Source organism: Marmota flaviventris, chromosome 13 (genome assembly GCF_047511675.1).
Source record: "Marmota flaviventris isolate mMarFla1 chromosome 13, mMarFla1.hap1, whole genome shotgun sequence".
NCBI classification, from domain to species: Eukaryota; Metazoa; Chordata; class Mammalia; order Rodentia; family Sciuridae; genus Marmota; species Marmota flaviventris.
The window spans coordinates 78214877-78235159 of record NC_092510.1 but is presented as its reverse complement, the minus strand read 5'-3'; the positions used below and the strand labels follow the sequence as shown (position 1 = coordinate 78235159).

The 20283-nt window shown below is 41.6% G+C and overlaps 1 long non-coding RNA gene and 1 pseudogene across 1 annotated transcript in view; one reads left to right on the top strand and one right to left on the bottom strand.

Moving 5' to 3' along the window:
- Positions 1 to 19506, bottom strand: part of LOC139701527 (uncharacterized) — a 101239-nt gene extending 81733 nt beyond the window's left edge. The window contains exon 1 of the long non-coding RNA XR_011704051.1: positions 19376 to 19506. This is a non-coding gene — a long non-coding RNA (uncharacterized lncRNA). The remainder of the gene's footprint in view (positions 1 to 19375) is intronic.
- On the top strand, positions 13782 to 14528 carry LOC114098750 (small ribosomal subunit protein eS6-like; annotated as a pseudogene).
- Positions 19507 to 20283: the final 777 nt, after the last annotated feature.

The following is a 20283-nucleotide window of genomic DNA, read 5'->3' as shown; positions in this document are numbered from 1 at the left end:
TTAAAATGCAAAGGAGTGAAACCTAGACACTGATCCTCAGGGGTCAAGCCTAAAGGCCATCCAACCTGGATGCTAAGTGGCCAGCTTGCCACCCCCGTTGGTCCCTGTGGTTTGGTTTTGCTTCCTGCTCTTTGAGCCTCTGTGGTCACACTGATTATACTGCAGTGTGATCTTCCACTTCTCCTCCCTCCTCACTGAGCATGACGCAGGGCCTGGCACAGAACAAGAACTCAAGATGCTAAGTGACTGGGCAAAGAATGACAGAACAATATAATTAGGTGATTTGAGCCTTACTTTTTTCCTGGAAAACAGGGGAATAATTTCACCAAAAGGCATTAAGATAAATTCAGAACCAAAAAGGAAATAAATGAGAATTTGACTCTCTATCTATAGACTAACAAGAACCGCAAGGGGATTTAAAACTGAATTTTAAAGTAATAATAATATAACGGCCAATGTGAAGAGAAGAAGGGTATTAGCTGATGAGGAGCAGAACCTGAATCAGCAGTCATGTGACCAGCTAAAGTTACCCTTGGTCAATGATGATAGACTTATACTTAGATCAAGAGACAAACAGCCCTGCTCATCTCTGCCTGAGTCAGACCAAACCCTGAGTGTTGGCTGCTCTCAGCTCTGGATTGAATGAAAAACCCAGATATGTTCAGGATAATGTACCCACGGGGCAAGAAGACATAAGAGAACATATTAAAGAAGCTCTTTGCCTGGGAGATGGTTTGCAAGGCTCAAGGGATACACTCTGTTTCAAAGGAGCTATTAGACTAGAAACTGAGGCTCAAGGAAGTTACTTGATCAAAATCAGGCCGTGACTTCGTGATAGATCTGGGAATCAGACCCAAGTCTATAATTCTGGTCCCAAATCAAGTATAGAATCATTGTGCTTAAAATGGATAGGCCTTCACAGGACTCATTCAACAAGTATGTTTGGGTACCTGCTCAACCCAAGCTCTGTGCCCAGGTGGTGAATAAAATGGCAGCCTATTGAAAGAGACGCACATTAACCAATAAACCACAAACAAATTGCATGTGATTACAAAGTGTGATAAATACAATGAAGGCAAATAACTGAATTTTATAAGAGACAATAACAGGCATGTGGAGCTTATGAAGTAGTACAAACAACGCCTAACTGCCAGGTTTGTTCTCGCTGGGAAAAGCTTTGTTTGACAACAAGGTTTGTCTTATAGATGAGAAAATGGAGGTCCAGAGAAGAGGTGCTGCAAAGGCCAGATTGGCTGACCCCTGCTCTGGATTTTCCTCTATGCTACCCCATCACCCTGCACCTGCTGTTTCCTGATGTGTAGAGGAAATAGAGAAGAGTAGGACTCAACGTTCTGCCAGGTAAAAAGCAGTAAGTACCACAGAGATGTGCAGACCGAATGCTACTGGTATCTCAGGACATGAGTGAGCTGAGCCCATCTGCCTCTCCAGCTTCTGCCCATCTGTCAGTGCCACTGCAGACCATGGGCACCCAGAGACGACGTCTTTCAAATGCATTTTCAGAGCATTATGTTAAGTATCCAGTTTGAAAAGAAAACTAACTATGAAAACTGAGCTGTAGATAATTCCCTAAGCCCTTTTCCCCTAATTATGGTTCACACAGACAGCCAAAGAAACAAAGACTTGGACCCTCTGTTGATTCTCTGTAACATCATCTGAAGTCTAGGTATTTATTTTATTTCAGGATTTGGTTCCTTTTAAAGGAAAATCCGAGTCCCTGAAGAGATCCTCCTGCTAAGATTTCAATCTCCCCGTTTCCTCCAAAATAGATGTCAAAGGCAAAAACCCCAGGATCCTTATGACAGTCCACTTTGGGTTTCTAATTTTGACAAGGAAACCAGAATCGGATGGTCTAACCCTTGATGAAGAATGCAAGGAGGAATGAAAATCAAATTGAGGGATCGATCCAATAAAAAGAGGTCTGGCAAAACAACATCCACAGAAATAAAATCTCCTGAGGCTCTGAGCTAATAGGAGCAGCTGGTGAAGACCACCAAAGACAAGAGGGTGAGAAAGGGCTTCCAGTGAGAGAAAGCAAAGTGGCTTCCCAGGGACAATGGTGCAGAAATTAGCATTCCAAAGGACCCACACAAAGGGACCCTGGCCAAGCCTGCCTAGGAGGCCCCCTCTCCTCCAGGCCCCTTCTGCAACTCCCCACAAAATGGGTCGGTTTCCTATGTGTTATCTTCTAGTGTATTTTTTTTTAATAGAAATTGGCTCTTGGCTTTTTTTTTCCCCCACTCTTTCCTCCTTCTTCATTTAGCTAAAAATAAATCGCTCCTCTGCTTGGTATTTGAGCAAAATATGGCCCCGACATCTAAACACACACTTGTTGTCAGAACTTTGTGGTCCTCCCTCTCCCTTTCTTTTAATAAAAGTTTGGATTCCACTGAGTGTTCTTCCACTCTTAAGCTCCAAACATTTCAAACAGCACAAAAGATATGACAAGATGAAAGGAAGTGTCCACAAATAGACAGCTAGACAACTAGTTAGCAGCTTTCTGCTTTTCTTCAGAGTTTTTTGTGTTTTTTTTCCCCCTTGCAGGAGAGGAAAAGTTTATTTTTCATTCTTGAAGGAGACTGACTACAAGCCTCTCTCTCTCTCTCTTTTTCTCTCTCTCCCCACCTCCATTTTTCAAGAGTATTTAATGTTGGAAGGGAAAAAAAACACACACACACTTACCATGCCATGTGTAACCCTGACCTTTAGAACTCATTGTCCTTCTGGGCAACGTGTGGAGAGCTGCAGTTTAAGTGCAATTGCTCATTCTCCATCTTTTATAGTCTGGTGTTTGCAATTTAATGAGGTTTTGGTGTTCCATCAAGTAAGGGCATTTCTTTAACAAAAGGAACCTGAAACACAGGTTTTGATTAAAAAAACCTGCCCAGGCTTTGGGGAGCTGGTTTAAATCTATTTCAGATCGGGATCAACTGAGGTTTGAGTTGAAGTTATTCCTCTTGTCCCCTGACAGGTCTAGCAAGGGCATTTTTTTTTTTTAATTCTTGATTTTAATGGAAGCTGTGTGGCAAGCTCCTCCCCTCCTTCCTGTCTCTTCATTGCCTAAGCATCCCTGAAGCTCTTGAAATGAAGGTCCCATTTGGGCACCACTGAGAATAACAAATCCACCTTCTTCTGCTCCCCTGCCCTCCTCTTCCTCAATGCTAATCCAGATTCCCTTTCAGGTTGATCTCTCTGGGTGAAAGAGGGAAGAGGTGAGAGTCTTCCCAGGGAGAGTTCATTAGGGCTGGAAGGCCACACCTCTGAGTATCACTACTCCCTCCAGCACATTAAACACCACTGACCCCTGATGTACCTAGCTATGCCCATAACCTGCTTCTCCCCTAGGGTTTTACTCTACTTGTCCAGGAATGAGAAGATGAGCCTATTTTTCTCCTCTCCTTCATCACCATATCCACTCTACCTCTACCAGCATCAATTCTCCCTCCTGACCACCTTGCAAATGTATCCTTTAAGCATGTGAGATAAGGGTCCCTCTTCTCTAGCCTATCATGGTGCTCAGGTCTAGGCCACCTTCACCTTCTCTAACTAATGTTATAGTGTCAAGTTTTATTTCCCTGTAATTCATCCTCTACACCTCAGCAAAGATGATTTTTAAAAAATTGCTATTATCATCTTCATCCTCCAGTGACCACCCCCTCAGCAATGAAGTCGAGACCTACTCTAGGTTCTGGGGCCCCTCAGGATCTGATCTCTGTTTCCATGGCTCTTCTCCATGTACTTGCATCATAAATTTGATAGCAGTCACCACATACAAATGAGTTATTTAAAAAAAAAAAATGAGCCTACTCACTCTCAGGCCTCCATGGAGGTAACCCCTCTGCTGGAATGTCCTTCCCCAACTCTGACCTAATTCACATCTCAGTTCACTCCATGAAACTTTCCCTGACCCTGGTTCTGGTTAACCATCCCATCTCTGACCACTCACCCCTCCATCACTGCACACAGCTGTCAGCCACTTTCTAGCTGCAGGCTTCATCCTCCTTCCTTGTGCCTCTGTGTTCTACTAGAATACACCACTTTCCCCACAGTCTGGCCCAGGAATAAAAAGTTGATAGCTAGATCAACCAATTAATTAAATACTGACCTAAGAAACAGGTCAGAGGTTTTAGCAACCCCAGGGGAGGAGAGATCTGGAGGTCCCCATGAAGAAAGGTCACTGAAGGCAACTGGTCCATCTAAACTCATTGTAGCTAGGATGTAGGATGGTGTGTCAGGGGCCTTCCTGACCCTAGGTGGGCCTGTAGGTAGAGACTCCTCAATGACACTGTTAACCTTTCCAAGTCAAGGAAAGGTGGGCTGGGGATAGAAGCAGGAGTCTTGGTCTAGAGTCCAAAAGCCTGGATCCTAAAGGCCAGAGTGCTCTGAGGTTTAGTCCCTTTGCAGGTGTATGGAAGTCACATGACCTCTCTGACCATCATCTGTTACACAAGAAAACACGGTCCATCTGCCCATTTCAGAGTCTAAGTATAAAGATAACATCTCACATAAAAGCACTTAACAAACTAAGCAAGTGTTCACCCTTATTTCATATTTTTTAAGGTCAGCTTAACAAATACACCTGAATCTCCACCCCCTAGAGATGTTCTGTTAAAATCCTAAACCCACTTACAACCAAGTAGGATAAAGCAACATAAACCTAGGTGGTATAAAATAATATTTTAAAGCAGTAACCAGCGTGCTTTTCCTTTATATCTTGCTGTCATGAAATTTCTTCATTATTATGCCGAGGACATCCTCCTTCTGTCCAGGCACTGAATGTGCATCATCTCCTGCTTGAAGGTAAAGCAGGACCAGAAGGACTGGGAAAACGGGGGGGTGTTTTTAAATATTGAGTTAAAAGCCCCTGGTCCAGGTGTGAAGCAGAAAGACTGAGAGCAGACTTCATCGTTGCCACTAGACTAAGTAAAGACTCCAAAGGCTGAGAGAAAAGAAGAGGGCCAGGTGGAGAGAAGCAGAATGAAATGGAGGGACAGTGGGCAGCTGTTCTAGCAGCTCCTGCCCATTACTGTCAACTGGGAGTGGAGGTCTGGTTCCCTGCATCTACTGACAATCACCAGTCAGAGCAACCAGCACATCACCTATGAGTCTCACCTCACCTCTGCTCTAACAGGTAGCCCAGTTCCTTATCCAGTGTAATCCATGTCAAGAATGCCTCCTCCATTGGTCATACACACAAATACACACACACCTGCACCCATGCCCTGAGTATAGGACCTGAAGACTCTACATTTGTTCAAGGTGAGAGTAGATGGAACCATCAACCTGGCATTGGGACACACAGACACACACACACAAACACCACCCCATTGCCTCCCCTTTCATATGTGTAAAGTACCTCACAGAGATATGGGGCATCCGAAATTATACTGATAAATCAAAGAAAATTATATGGATAAATTAAGGAGAAAAAAAAGGTGTGGCCTCTAAACAAACGCAATAGAATATTAACTCTGAAGAATTGACTTAGAATTATATCACGGTCTTACCTGAAGTAGTTATCGTCATAAAACTTCTCTGAATGCATCATCCTTATTTATCAGAAGTGTTTTGTTCATGTCACTGACTACTAAGAAACATGGATGAAGCCCGACGATCCTGAGTTCAGTATGGTAAACACTAACACCCACAGAGTTGGAAGGGATGGGGGTATCAAATGGGCTTACACAGAAAGTGTCAAAATGCCCGTGACTCTGCTTCAGGGAAGGGCTTTTAATTCCTGCCCTGAGCTTTCTGGCAAGGGACAAGCAGGATTTAACCTCCTCACATGTGATTAGAGTAGAACACAAAGTGACTGACCATTATTTAGGGCAGAGAAGAGGTGAAGTGAGACTCATGGAGAAAATACATGAGTTGCTGGTTGCTGTGACTAGAGATTGTCAGCCTGGAGCCTGAAGAGGAGGGAAAGCCCAGGAGGCAGAACCCTGCAAAGGAATCAAGAGCTTAATTCCTAAGAAAAAAGGGAAAACGCAGCAGGCTCTCACCCCGTATGTGGGAGACTACAGCCATCCCTCCGCCCTCCCTCATGTTTTCAACCACTAATTTCTAAGCACCCGTGATGCTTTAGGCAAACTGAACTCTATTACGAGAACAGAAGTCAACAAGGGGACAGAGTGGCTGACCACATGAAGGTTATATGGTCCCAGGGACAGACATCATTACCTAGGCAATGACAATACAAGGGAATGTGTGCTATGAGGAGAAAGTGCTTTCCTATTATGAAAAAAAAAAAAAAAACCTAGAGGGGAACTTGACAGAGTCAAGGGTTGTGCATAGCGGTTCAGAAACATTATGGTCAGAAGTACCTCTAAAAAATTCTTATAACTGACAACAGTAATTGCATATATGTATGGAGTACAATGTGATGTTTCAACACATTGAACGATGAGTAAGGAGACTGCAGGTAAACCAGGCGTACTTCAGTGAGCCAGACATGGAGCAGAGTTCTCACACAAGGCCCAAGAGAAAAAGCAAACCTGTAGAGAGGTTTTGTCTGATTCTCAGAGTTTTGTGTATTTGTTGTTATTGTTTTATTTTGATTTTCATTATTGGTCAATGAGGAAAGCTGTCTGTTACATTAAAATTTGGATTTCTATTTGTCTTGACATTTATTCATGGTAACATTGGACTGGAATTGAATAGTGATTACCCCTTTAGGACCTGCTTTGTCACAGTCCACACATCACTCCTTCCTGTGCCCTGCTATGGTCTGAATGTGTTCCCCCAAATTCCTATGTTGAAACTTCATCTTCAATGTGATAACAATAAGAGGTGGGGGTTCAGGAGGTGACTAAGTCATGACAGTGGAGCCCCAGTGAATGAGATTAGGGCTCTAAGTCTTGTGTTTTAGTTAGCTTTTCGCTGTTGTAACCAACAGACCTGATAAGAACAGTTTCAGGGGAGGAAAAGTTTATTTAGGGGCTCCCAATTTCAGAGGTCTCAGTCCATAGACAGCTGGCTCCATTCTTGGGGGCTCAAGGTGAGGCAGAATATCATAGCAGAAGACTGTGGTTGAGTGAAGCAGCTCACATGATGATCAGAAAGCAGAGAGACAGACTCCACTTGTCAGATACAAAATATATACCCAAAGGCACATCTCAGTTACCCACCTTCTCCAGCCACACCCTACCTGCCTTCAGTTACCACTCAATTAATCTTTCGGGGAACAATTCACTGACTAGGTTAAGGCTCTCATTTGTCCTCTAAACCTTCTTGCATTGTGTCACATGTGAGCTTTGGGGGGACACATCACATCCAAACCATAACATCTTGTGAGGGTGCAGTGTTTGTGCCTTTTGTCATGGGAGGACACAAGAAGATTCTATAAGAAACAGGCCCTCACCAGACACCAAACCTGCCTGCAACTTGATCTTGGAATTTCTAGCCTCCGAAAATCATAAGCAATAAATACCTGCTGTTTATAAATTACCCAGTCTAAGGTATTTTGTTATAGCAGCCAGAATGGACTAAGACATGCCACCAGATGTGAGGTCAGTTGTCATGTATCATCAAGTTTATGCTATTGTATGTTAATAGCAGAGTTCAAGGAAGAGAAAAAGGTTTCTTATGTCTAAGTTTCTACGAAAGATGGGAAAGGTATGGTGGCTCAAGAAAGCCAGGTTTCACTTGCTTCTTACCTCATTGATGGGGTGGTCCAGCCCCTGGATGTCTTTTGAATGTTGAGGACCTGGTCTACACTTCCATAGGATAAGAATCACATCTTCTTACCTCTGTGGATTCAGCACCAGGCCCAGGTTTTGGTAGAGAAGAAATACATGATTTGCTATTGTTTCATCTAGAGTTTGCCAAATAAAATACAAACTGCCCATGAATTTCAGGTCAACATTTTTTAAATATCTTATGAGATATCTAAGCATCTTGGATCTTTATTTGCTAAGTGTGACAACACTACTTTCAGCCCCCCATTTCCTCCAGGGCTCTCTACTGTTGCTCACTCCCATCTCCCAGGAGGGACTGCAGGAAGCATTATCTTACTAGAGTGGTCATCCACAGACACTCTTCCAGGGCAACTCTCTATGGGAAAATCCATTTTCCTATAATGCTCCTGTGGCCCAACAAATTTTGATATAAAGAAACTAGGGCTTTATTGCCCCCTAGTCAATGATCCAAAATCATAGACACAAAGGGAGACAGGAGAAGAGGAGAGAAAGCCAATTGCAAAGAGAGAAGAAGAAAGAACACATACCTGTCATGGGTCAGGCAGAAGACTCCAGGGTCCTTGGGGAACCCTAATAGACTTACGCACATTAGTGAATTGTAAAAAGTGTCCAATGGCTCGAGTGTGGGAAGAGCACATTTACTTCAGAGAATAGGGAGCTAAATTACAGTGAATGTAAAGAATGGGGAGACAACTGACATGAATTTGGAGAGGAGAGCAGAGATCATATCTGGGAGCTCTGGCCAGATTTTCTAGAATTGAGGCTTTATCCTAAATCCAATGAAAACTTTTTGAAAGCCTTTAAACAGGGAAAATAACTAGAACTTGATTGGAAAGAGCTCTCTCAGCAAGAGAACTGTATAAGAGCTGAGTTGAAGGAGAACATGCCAGAGGCAAGGAAGCATTGCAGTGGTCCAAAAGACCACCAGTTAAGGCTAGGCAGTTGCGTGGGGATGGCAGATAGAGAGTTTTTAGGTGACAGAATCACCAGGACAGGTGATCATTTGGAGGTAGAGAGAGGAGGAAGCAGGTCAGACTTAGGTCCAGGGGCTGGGGCTGCCCAGTACTGGAAATGAAAGGTTCCCATGAATCTGCTGAAGCAAGAGGAGGCCACGTTCCTATTCCTGTCTTTTTTTTTAGAATCCTTGCTTTCCAAAGGTTCAGCTACTGTTTCACCTAGAGTTTGCCAAATAAAATACAAACTGCCCATGAATTTCAGGTCAGCATTTTTTAAATATCTTATGAGAATCTAAGCATCTTGGATCTTTATTTGCTAAGTGTGACAACACTACTTTCAGCCCCCCATTTCCTCCAGGGCTCTCCACTGTTGCTCACTCCCATCTCCCAGGAGGGACTGCAGGAAGCATTATCTTACTAGAGTGGTCATCCACAGACACTCTTCCAGGGCAATTGTCTATGGGAAAATCCATTTTCCTATAATGCTCCTGTGGCCCAACAAATTTTGATATAAAGAAACTAGGGCCATATTGCCCCCTAGTCAATGATCCAAAATCATAGACACAAAAGAGGAGACAGGAGAAGCAGGGAAAAAACCAACTATAAAGACAGAAGAGAAGAAGAAAGGACACCATACCTGTCATGGGTCAGGCAGAAGACTCCAAGGTCCTTGGGGAACCCTAATAGACTTACACACATGGGTGAAGGAATTATTGATAATATTCTATCCTTAATCTTCATACTTCTGCATATTTCTAAAATTGCTACATTGAGTATGTGCTACTTTTATTTTTAAAAACAGCAAATGTTATTTCAAAAAGGATAAATAAGCAGACTATTCAAAATTTTTTGCTACAAAAATTTTAGGATTTGCCTTTAAACCTGTGATAGCGGGTAGCACCATTTACATTCATGGGGCAGAAGCATTTGTAGGAAATTGGTAGAGGAGGTTCTGTGGCCTGATGATTCTGCATAAGCAGTAATAAACCTGAAGCAGTCACATTCAGGAGCAGCACTTACTAACAAAAAGCTACTCAGACTAATATGTCTAAAACCTTCGGGGAACTCTATCAACACGCCACATCTTTTTAGTAGAACCTTCACAATCTGATGCCACCATGCACCCAAAGCATCGACCCAGAAAAGCAAAAGATAAAATGATAAGGAAAAAATAAAATGATATGTTTTCTTTGTTACAATGCCAATTTGCTTTTCTCCCCTCCCACACATGAATTCCAATGGGTGCAAGCTATTCTCTCTAGGGAGGAGGGGGGGGAAGAGGTAATCATGACGAATTATCCTTTTTCCAAGTTATCATCATCTTGCTCTGTCTCTGTCAAATTGTTCCTCCAACACAGCAGTCTGCAAGCCCCGCTCAGCCTCCCCCCTCCAGTGCTATTTATACCTTTTGGATCAAACCAGCACTTTTGCATATCTCAGCCATTCCAGGGGCTGCCGGAAGAACTGCACTGTTTTCAGTCATTTCCATCAGAGTTGTTCGTGGTCACATCCCTGAATATCTTTAAGGACAATGCGTTCCACAATCACTTCAATCTAAATCTGTCGATAATTATGATAGAAGGGGATAGTCTAAATTTCACCCATGAAGGAATGGTTCATTTTTCAAGCCGATGTGTCGCTTCCAAATTATCTGTACGCAGCAACACAACCTTGATCTGCAACTTTGCAAAGAAGTGCATGTGAGCTGCTTCTGCTGCTTCTCTTTCATCTTCTTCTTCTTTTAAATTCCCCCAGGAAACTAATCGCTCTTTGTCCTAAAACAAGATTATGCTTTTTCTTCTTCAACAATTTTCTTTCTTTCATAGTTTTATTTGGTAGGTCTTGGCTTCTTTTATTGAAGTAGACACTCGTGGAACAAAAACTAAATTTTCTAAATGGTGGGGAGGTAGTGAAAGAAGGAAAGAAAAGAGTGTTGCAATGAAAGGAGAGAAGGATGGAAGGTCTGAAATTAAAGAGATGATCTTTTGTTCTAGAACTATCAGCCTAGCAGGACACTGCGGCTCTCTTTCCAACTATTTTTTCTGGCTGGAAAGTACACTGAGTGCCTGCAGATTTTTAAAGCTTCCCTGTGAGGGTTACAGACTTCCCTAACCACAGTCTCACTCTTTTCTCTGCAATTCCCTGACCCCCCTGGAGTCAGCACCCTAGGAGTTTATATCTAAAGTATTTAAAATACTAGATATGGCTATAGTCAAAACAGATGATCCGTGCCGAACATTGGGAGGTTTAAAAATGAAAATGATACTGTAGTAAAGCTTAAAGGGAATATGGGATGAGGGGGTAGAAGGAGAGGAAATATTTTAAGACCTCTAAGGCCTCTTCTTCCAACTTACCAGAAGGCTATATGTTAGGAAACTTGGAGAAAATTTATGGTGTTTACTGGAACCTTCTTGGATTCTAACAATAATTAGTCTGTTTCACCCACTTGGGTTTAGGAATATGTATAGGAAGGAGCTTCACACTGGCCAGAATTTCTCTTAATTCTCAAACAAAGAATGCAGTGAGCAGCCAGCTGGTGTTCCACACCCTCAAAGGAAAACTCAGCTTCTCCATTTAATTCCTACCCAACAGGGAGAGCGGAAAGAGTACAGGAAGTAGAATCAGAGGATCTGGGTCAAGTCTTGCCCATCTGAGGATATGGATTAAGTCTCAGTTTTCTCACACTGAAAATCAGAATTATAATTTAAAAATCCATGAGCATTAAAAGACACATGGGTAAACTAAAAACTCCAAGTTCATTGTTTATCACCATTAACTATCCTGGCTCAAGGGGAGGATCGGCCCCCACCTCACCTCATCATTTGACTGTGTCACCTGCTTCCAAAAATGTAACCTGGGAGGTTTCTGCTTACCCTGTGAGCGTGCTCAAGTCTGTAAAAGGGCAGATGAAATCTAAAGAAACTACCCTTTCCTCCATGATAAAAATGTGTCTCTAGACCAAAATGCTCATATCTAAAACAGCATTTGAAGTATTTTCTGTGTGTTTCTTACCATGGGAACAAGATAATTTTCAAAAACAGAAAAGCAAGACAGGAACAAATTAATTTGCTTTAAATTAATAATAATATGAAATGTATATAGTGTTTTTGCCATCTCTCCCTCACTCTAGCCCTGAGATGTTGGTACTAGCAGTATCTCATCATACAGATAAGAAAACTGAGGCAGAAAACAGAGAAGTGACATATGTCCCAAGTCTCATAGCAAGCAAAATAGTTGTATAGCTGGATTCTGGTTAATTTGAGCATGCAATCTAGAATCAATGTGATATAAGGTTGGCAAGGCAGAGAATAAATATGTCATTGTGATTTCTCTTTGCCTTCAGGATAGGATTAAAGTCCTTCAGCTATGCCACAAAGCTCTCCCTGCCCTGGCCTTTGATAAACTCTCCTGCTTCATGTCCCGCCATATATTCCCACACTCCAGCCACGCCCCCTTCTCTATATTCCTTTAGGTGTCCTGCCTTGCTCTGCACCCTTTCCTAATGCGCATCTGCTTCCCACTCCCATTCTGTCTATCTACTTTGTCTTACTCATCTAGGAAATCTCCACTCAGGTGTCACCTCCAACCCGCAAACCCAGGTAGGTCCACATCACCTGCACCCTTCCCTCTGCTCACAGTATGCCTGAAGCTTACCTAATGATGATGTAACACAGAGGATTCAGTTTCCCCGTCCTCTACCCAAACAGCCTGCAAACTCCTTAAGAGGAATTCCTTCTTTTCAGATCTGATATGGAACAGTGTCATAAGGAGGTAGTTGCCAACAAATGCTGAATGTGTGGCCAGGAACAGAAAAAATGCAGGAAAAAAAGCTATTGCAAAAATTATACCAATGCCTCACAAGAGAATCTTAGCATTTTTAAAACACTGTCATAGATTTTCTTGTTTCACCCTCAGAATATTTTATAAAAGTCAAATGCTTTATCATGGAAACACAGATTTGCCATTATTTTCCCATCCCAAAGCAATATGATTTCTGTGTCCTTTCATAGAAACCCTCCATGTTTTCCCTGTCTCTTCATCCTTCCTTCTATCCATAACAAGCTTCACACTGGTCACATTTAATACATTTATTTTTAGGTTGGTTTCTCTGAAGTCCTAGACAGTCCATATCCTCAACTTGAGGACCTTTGTTCTTTTTCTTCCTCTTTCTTTTCAGTAAGATGCCATAAACTCTCTCTGGTTGACAATTGCTGGCCACTCTTTTCTTTTCACCTTACAATGAGCCCTCTGGCTCTAAAGTCTTTTGCTGCAGGGCTTAAGAAGTCAGGAACTTTCTACAGTCTTCCAGCAACAGTCTCTCATAATATTCAGTAACTATCTCTTTCATTCCTATTCTGCTCTTTTCTACACCTTATCACAGTGATTTTGCCTCTTTATCTTCTATTCTCTGATTTTTCAATTGGTGCTCTGAGGATCACTGGGGATTCCTGAGAGCCCGACAGAGGCCATGGAGGGAGCTGTGGGGGAGCTGCCCCAGCCCAAACTTCAACCCAAACGACTGCTTTGGGCTCCAGCTAAACTATAGGTGAAGAAAAAATTCTGAGTCTGAGGCTTCAATAAGTTTGAAAATCACTTCTTCACCCACTGGGTTTTGTATTAAAGATGTCCTGATTGCCTTTTTCTTTTTATAACACAGCCCCTCATCACTTTTTCAAAGAATTCTCAATCTTTTTTTTTTTTTTTTGCTTCAGCATTATTATGAGTTCAACATACATACAGTCCCCAAAACTTTGGAATTTGCCTCAAGTCCATCCTCTTCCTCATTCTAAATCACCAAGTGTTCTTGATTCCACCTCCAAAGCTCTCCTTAAAACTGATTCCTCTTCACTATTCATGTTACCTGGGTTTGGTCTCGGTCCACCCTGACACTTTTCTTCCCCCCAAGAATAATCTTCCTAACACATCTATGTGCCTAAAGTCCCTGTGTCCTTGTTCTCCAGTTCCTCCATCCCAAGCCTGTATCTCTCTTTTACTCCATATCAACCCAAATGTAGGACCTCTTCAGGATCCTTCCAAAAAATTTACTCCAAAAAAGAACCAATGAGCAGCTCTTTTTTGTGGTGCCTTGTGAGTGATCAGCTGCACCTAGATGAAGCTGAATATCTCCTTCCCAGCTACTGGCTGCCAGAAATTCACTGAAGTGGGTGATGAACGCAAACTTCATACTTTTTGTGAGACGCGTATGGCCACAGATGTTGCTGCTGATGCTCTGGGTGAAGCATGGAAGGGTTATGTGGTCCCAATCAATGGCAGGAATGACAAACTAGGTTTCTCCAGGAAGAGGATGTCTTGACCCATGGCCATGTTCACCTGCTACTGAGTAAGGGGCATTCCTGTTACAGACCAAGGAGAACTGGAGAGAGAAAGCGCAAATCTGTTCAAGGTTGCATTGTGGATGCCAATCTGAGCATTTGCAACTTGATTATTGTAAAAAAAAAAATGGAGAGAAGGTTATTCCTGGACTTATGGATACTACTGCGCCTTGTCAACTGGGATCCAAAAGAGCTCATAGAATCTACAAACTTATCAATCTCTCTAAGGAAGATGATATCCACCAATATGATGTCAGAAAACCCTTAAACAAGGAAGGTAAAAATACAGGACCACAGCTCCAAAGATTCAGTAGCTCATTACTCCACGTGTCCTGCAATACAAGCCCTGGCGTATTGCTCTGAAGAAATAGCGTACTAAGAAGAATATGGAAGAGTCTGCAGAATATGCTAAACTTTTGGCCAAGAGAATGAAATAAGCCAAAGAAAAATGCCAGGAACAGATTGCCAAAAGATCCAGGCTGTCCTCTCTGAGAGCTTCTACTTCTGAGTCCAGTCAAAAATAAGAATTTTTTAAAGAATAACAAATAAGATCAGGCCTTCAAAAAAAAAAAAACAGTGAGTATGCAAGCTAAACCTTACTAAAGATCTGTGGAGAAGATGGCAGAATAGACTGACAGCTTTTTCCCCATATCAAACCACTTAAGAAGTCAGAATAGATACTTCTCTCTTCCTCCCATGTCCTCTCTGAGCCAGGCCATCCCTCGGGTATTCCCTGCCTGCACTTGCCCATGAACAGTGCCTTACCTCCCTGGTTACTCTCTCTTCCACTTGCCACAGACCCACTTCAAAATTGTCATTCCTCCTACAGCTATAGATCTTAAATCTGGGACCCAATATGACATGAATTTGCAGTCAACTAGTCCTGATCAGAATCCCAATTCTGCCATCTAGTTGCTCAGTGACCTTGACAAGTTATTTTCTCTCTCCAAGCCTCATTTTTTTTCTATAAAATGAGATAACAATACTCCTCTCAACAAGATTTAAATAAGGATTAATGATAACATATGTCAATCATAGAACACATAACAGGTACCTAACAAATGGAATTAAAAGTAATTTTGTTGTTCTTGCTCCTCTTGCTCCCCATATCACCAAGCTTCCTATAAGGAAACAATTTCCCCATGTGTGAATCTTTTCTATGACCATTGGGATCACTCTACCATAGGATGTTACCTTTATCTGATTGATATCTACCAAGAAAGCTGCTCACCTGTGGCTAAGTATAGGCTATTTCTGAAGCCAAAGCCATCAGAGAAGAAAATAGTCACAGAAAAAAGAACTATGACAGTAAGTCCTAAATATGCAGGAAACAGAGATCCACTCCTCTCTAGATATAATATCAAGAAGCAGAGGTGTCTGCAGCTGTTCCCCTGAAAGGTGAATAGTCACAGGGTGTCTCCTCTGTGGAGGGATGAGACAATAAGGAAGGCAGGCACCCATAGGCACCTCAAGTTAGGAATGTGTAACCTACACAAAGATCTGAGTCACACACAAGTCCTCCATTTTCCCACTGGTATCTTCAAGCAAGTTTTGCTGCATAACTCAGCTGAACAAATAGGTGAGTCCTTGATCTATACAGTTATGCCAAATGTTAAAGGCAGAAGCTGTTCTGCAGAGGATAGAGTCATGGTGGCAACAGTAGGACATGAGAAACACCAGGAAGAAGGGGAAGCCCGGGGGAAAGGCTGACTCATTTGCCCTTCTCTTTCACAAAATTCTACTTATGGTGCCAACTTGGAGGTTTCTGAGAACTATTTTTATTAGGAATGTGGCATTTCCTATGGAAGAACTCATCAGCTTCTGTGGCTTGTTGGAGAATTCAGGGAATTTCTTGTTATCTTTTGTCCTGATTTATAGAACCAAAAAGCATTTGGAACAGATGGACCAAGATAATGAAGTGAGAATCAACAAAACCCTAAAGCAAACACACAAATCTATACACCACCCCCCAATAGAACAAAAATATCACTTCAACCTAAACACTATCCAAGATGGAGCCCAAGGAGGCACCAAAGCTCTTGAGGAAGAAGAAGAGAGGTCTGAGCTCTTTAATATGAGCTGAACTCTCAAGAAAGCTCAACAGATTCTCTTCTTGTCTTTGTCCAGGACCTTCTCCATCCCCATCAAAGAGTCCTCCAAACCCCAGCACTCACCTCAAGCCCTCTCTGTCATCCTTATATCCTTGTCCTTCATATTGTCTCAGAGAAAATTATTTCACAGATCAACCCTGACTTCCCTTAACTTCTTTACACCAACCACCATGCTGATCTATAATATCCTTAACTTCTCCTTCCATACCCAAAGAAGAGTAGTTCCTCTTCCCACTTTAGAGTCTATCATTCTTTGCCTTATCCTTTCCCATTGAGGGTCCTTCCACTTTTGATGGTTCAAATCCTCCCTCTCTATTAGATCCCTATTGTAACAAAACACATCGCAAATGTCTCCTAACTTCAACATTCTTGCCTTTTCCTATATACCTATCAAGTAGCTACTATCTTCTCCTTCCCTCTTTTGACAAAATCAAGTATATTCATTCATTACTGTAAAGTGATTCCATCATCACTTTATGTGCATATCATGTGCATGTACTGCAGCACCATACTTAGATGGTATGGGTCAATCACTCCCTGTGGCCCAATGTAATCAAAAAACATGGTAAACTTAAGATGTATGAAGCTGCGGCTGACACACACAGCATACTGTTTTGCAATAAACTTGTTTCTTATAACTAGAAATCACATACTCTAAAATAATGATAAAAAGTATAGAAGAGTAATACAAAAATCAGTAACAGTTGTATTATCATTATCAAGTGCTATGTACTGCACATGGTTGGATGCACTATAGTTTTCTATGATTGGAGGCAAAGTTTGTTTATACCAGCATCACCATGAACACATGAGGAATGTGTTGTGCCATGCCTTCAGTAGGTGATAGGAATCTTTCAACTCCATTAGAACTTTAAAGACCACTATAATATGTATGGTTCATCATTGACTAAAAATGTCATTATGGCCAAGTGTAGTGGTACATACCTATAATCCCAGTGACACAGGAGGCTGAGGCAGGAGGATTGCAAGTTCAAAGCCAGTCTCAGCAATTTAGCAAGCCCCTAAGCAACTTAGCAAGACCCTGTCTCAAAATAAAAGAATAAAAGGAGTGGTGATGTGGCTCAGTAAGTAGTTGAGTACCTCTGAGTTCCATCCTTAGTATCAAAAAGAAAAAAAAAATGTTGTTATATGGCACGTGGCTGTATCTAGAAGGAGTTGTTCATTTTCATGGTACTTGAAGCCCATCATTCACTTCTCAAATCAGCCCCCTAGATGTTCTCCTCAAGAACAGCATAAGCTCCACATTTCTCAAGCCAATGAACACTTTTTTACCTTTGCCTATGTGACCCTCACCCCTTGGACCTTCAGCACCACCAACAGCTCCATTATCTGGAAAACCTGTCTACCCTTCAGATTCCACTTAAGAGTCACCTTCTCGATGACCTTCCCCAGGCCTCTGTGGGCAAGGGAGACTCCATGCTGGACTTCATGGAGTACTGTGACCCCTCTCCTCACCTTGAACTGCATTTAACTCTGTACCTCTCTCCCTCTCCTGATCCCCAAGACATGTATGTAGGCCTCCAAGAATTTTTCTTTTAAATTTACCTGAATTTATTCTCATCTTTTATTATTAAAGAGCAAGTTGAAGCAAAGCTTGCCTGTTTATTTATTTAAGAAAATCTTGTGGCCTAATTGAAACTAGAATCAATTCTCTGTGGTTTTAGGGTTTGTTTGTTTGGGTTTTTTCCCCCTCTTTTCTATTTTTTAGGAAAACAAATTCAAACATTAAAATATTCTCCACATTGAAACTGCACCTCATGCTTATTCAAATTCACAGTGGAAATACTCTCAGGCATACACATGCACCATGGTTACACACTAACACTGATGGTAAAAGCCAAGTGTGAAAGAGGCTGTCTGGAATGCACAGTGGCATAACTGAAAGAATCTGGACTCGGAGGAAGACACTGGGTTCTAGTCTCAGTTCTGCTCATCACTCACTCAGTCAAGTCTCTTCTTCTGTTGCCCCATCTGAAAAATGATTCGGCTGAATTAAATGATCATTAATTACTTCCTGCTCTGAATGGCTAGAATTCTTTTATTTTTTTAACTAAAGCTTAAAAGATTTCATATATGAAATACACATGAAGGTCACAGATCTCAAGAGGTTGAGGAGCAATGAAACCAGCCTCTAGGAAGAAATATGAGCCAGAATGTTGAAGTCCCCAAGAAAGTTAGCCATGGATGGAATTTAAGATAATTTCCCTATCTGTAAAATGGGGACAGTGGAGATTATCTAAATTAATCTGCATGGTAATTGTGAAGACCAATTTACCTGAGGCATTACATCAGCTGTCAAGTACTTCAGGAAATGTTTTAAAATAAATTATTAATAATCAACCATAGGACAGGAAGTACAGTAGAAATTTCTCTAGAATTTAAACATATGAACAAATACTCTAACCCACTCAGTAAAGAACAAACTCTCTTATATTCACCTATAAAAGATACCAGATCTAAGAGCCATCTAGACTTATCACAATCATGGTCAGAAAGAAAAGTTGATAAATATCACACTGATATTAGAAATACATCCAAATTGTGTTATGAATAATAATAGCAACCACAATTGTGTTCAGGATGCACTTCAGTTTTGTGAAACCCTTTCATTTTACCAATGATAATACTGAGTCTCCGAGAGATTAAGTAGCTTGCCTACTGCTTCACAGCCCAATAAGACAGGGATACTTAGAGTTATGTAAACGAGGTTTCCCCTGGAACTAGTCAGAAAACTTCTAAAACACACATATGAATACATAGACAAAGTGATGCATGTGATAAATGAAACTAAATCTCCCTGGGCTACAGAGCTCATGAAAAGGATTTGTGTGAGTGTGTGTGTGTGTGTGTGTATAAAATTTTCATTGTTTTAGAATGGAAAACTCAACAAAAAGACCACAGAAATGTAGCCCCAATAATAAAGCAGTATCTGAAAAACTAAATCCAACTTTTGCAATTAGGAGATGTGCTCCTAGGTGGAAGGCAAATAAGGTTTCATTTTCCAAGTGGACTCAGGAAGAGGAAGACACACACGCCTTAGTGCAAACACACACACACACACACATACACACACACACACACACACACATCTCCCAAGAACCTAAGTTCCAAACTGTATGAACACACAGGCAAAGTTGGTTCCAAATCAAAGGAAGTGGCCCTTGCCTGGAGATATTTCCTGGGATACTCAGTGTGCCTTGTATTTCCAATATACCACTTTGTAAAATTATAATACTCACGGGGTTCCTGATTCCATATGAGTCCAAAGTAAGAAGGTGGAAACTTTTCAGTTGCTGCTTTTCACAGACTAGTAGGGTCCAGGGTTATTGGGTAGAAGACAAAAAAGCTAAATCTAGGAGAAAAAGTCAAAAGAAATCCTCCCTCCCTGACCTCCCACTTGATTATAAAGTGGGTCTGAAGGGATTTGCTCTGGGAATTTCATATCTACTCTGTCACTTTAATCAAGAACCTCACTTCTTTTTATTTCCTAAACCAAGACACTAACACCCTAAATAGAATCTGAGTCACTAAACTCAGACCTCTCAATCCATCTCTTAAATGATAACCAGAGTGAGCTTTGTCAAATGGCAATCTGACCATGTCACACTCTTCAATGAAAAATTTAAAAAATTTTTTTAAATCTTCCAACAAACTGCAGTTGCTCACAGAACTGAATAAAGGCAAAAATCCCTCAGTGCCGAATCTGAAGTTCTGTGACCTTTGGTTCCATTTTCTGTCTCACCCTCAACCCTGCAATTCAGGCTTACCAAGTTAACTTGAGGACATAATCCCATGGGTACCATATTCTGACATGTCCCCATGCTTTTATTCAAGCCAGTCTTTCTGCTTGAAATACCCTTTTTCTTTGTCCATTAGACAAACTTCCCTAATGCTTCAGAACTTCAGCTCAAACGCCTCCTGATGTAAACGTCACTACCCACCCCCAACCCCAAGAAAATTAGTTGCTATCTCTGCAATGTGCTTTTATAGCCCTATACTAACCTTTTCCTAGCATTGTCCTCAATATATTACACTTGCCTATTTTCCTGTCTGTCACCCCCAACCAGACTGTGATGGCAGGAATATTTTATATACCTGTTTAGGCACTAATTGGGGAGGAGAGGGGCAGAGAATAGAAATTCATGCA